Source organism: Austrofundulus limnaeus, unplaced genomic scaffold, assembly GCF_001266775.1.
Source record: "Austrofundulus limnaeus strain Quisiro unplaced genomic scaffold, Austrofundulus_limnaeus-1.0 Scaffold250, whole genome shotgun sequence".
Lineage (NCBI taxonomy): Eukaryota > Metazoa > Chordata > Actinopteri > Cyprinodontiformes > Rivulidae > Austrofundulus > Austrofundulus limnaeus.
The window spans coordinates 376,591-378,649 of NW_013952652.1; positions in this window are offsets into that span (position 1 = coordinate 376,591).

The window sequence follows — 2,059 nt, forward strand, 5'->3', positions numbered from 1 at the left end:
AGATTATTTCAGGTAAAACACAAAATGTGGATTATTTCAGGTAAAACACAACAAGCAGATTATTTCAGGTAAAACAAAACGTGGATTATTTCAGGTAAAACACAAAATGTGGATTATTTCAGGTAAAACACAACAAGCAGATTATTTCAGGTAAAACAAAACGTGGATTATTTCAGGTAAAACACAAAATGTGGATTATTTCAGGTAAAACACAAAATGTGGATTATTTCAGGTAAAACACAACAAACAGATTATTTCAGGTAAAACACAAAATGTGGATTATTTCAGGTAAAACACAAAATGTGGATTATTTCAGGTAAAACACAAAATGTGGATTATTTCAGGTAAAACACAACATGTGGATTATTTCAGGTAAAACACAACATGTGGATTATTTCAGGTAAAACGCAACAAACAGATTATTTCAGGTAAAACACAAAATGTGGATTATTTCAGGTAAAACACAAAATGTGGATTATTTCAGGTAAAACAAAATGTGGATTATTTCAGGTAAAACACAAAATGTGGATTATTTCAGGTAAAACAAAATGTGGATTATTTCAGGTAAAACACAAAATGTGGATTATTTCAGGTAAAACATAACATGCAGATTATTTCAGGTAAAACACAACATGCAGATTATCTCAGGGTTCTATCAGCAGAAAAGTTTTTACTGATGCAAGATTGAACCCAAAGAGAACTTTAGATTTTAGACTTGGACCAAAATCCAGTATTTATTCAGTCTCAGATTATTTTGGTGAAGAATCAAACCAAACGACACGTATCTAAACAATTTAATCCAGAGTTGAGCCACTCCCCTGGAGCAAAGGCATCATCTCCATAGGGGAAAACTCCGCTCCTTGATGTCCATCACCCAGCATTTTTTTAAACTGCATATCCAGCAAAAAAATTGATAGAGCCATAAAGAACTCAGGTAAGTTTGGTTGAAAGGCAGACAGATTTATAACAAGCATCAAGTATATTTCTCCTTTAACAGATGTGCTGCCCAGCTCTGCAGTGATGCACACACAGAGGCAGCTAATGCCCATTATTTTCCCAAAACCTAAAACTTTCAGAAGTTTGTTCACGTCAAAACGGGCTGACGTCATCGCTCCATCGTGTACCGAGGTTCTGTGTCCAAAACATGTTAAACTGGAACATTGTGAGTCAGAAAAGACGCAGGCTTTTGGGTTTAAGGGAAAGAAAGTAGAAGAAAGAAGGATGTAAACCAGAAGGGTGATATTGCTTCTGCACCCTTTCTACCTGTAGGGGGCACCAGATCAGTGTTTACTGATCAATAACTTATTTACCCTTTTAGAAATGAGGTTGTAAGATTCAAAGAACCCTTTTTATAAACAATGACTACTCAGTGATGAAGGAACCAGATTGTCTTTGGGAAATTTATTACAAAAATAGAAAAATCATACTTCCTGGAATAATGAATTAAAGTAGACTTGATGTTAAGTTTATTTAAAAGTTGATGTTTAACCCTTTTAAGAAGGAACAATACATTTTTTTTCCAAATGAACTATTTTGTCTTTTAGTTAATTGATGAATGACACAGTTTAAGAAATTATACAGTTTGTTAATTTGGAGAGAAGGGTTGCTAAAATCTGGTTCTATTAAATGGTAAATGGACTGAACTTATAGAGCACTTTATCAAGTCCCTGTGGACTCCAAAGCTCTTTACACTCACAGACATTCACTTGTTCACACTCACATTCACACTTTGATGGTGGTAAGCTATATTGTAGCCACAGCTGCCCTGGGGCACACTGACAGTGGTGGGGCTGCCATACATGGCTCCACCGGACCCTCTGACCACCATCAGGCAAAGGTGAGTAATATTTTTTAATAATTTAAAGTTAGTTACTTAATTTAACTGCTTCCATCTTGGCACCCATCATCCGCCCCCCACCTGTGGGTTGGCTCGATAACTTTATGCAGCATGCGCAGCGGGTAAAGTAAGTATTGAACACGTCACCATTTTTCTCAGTAAATATATTACTAGAGGTGCTAATGACATGAAATTTTCACCAGATGTCGGTAACAACCCAAG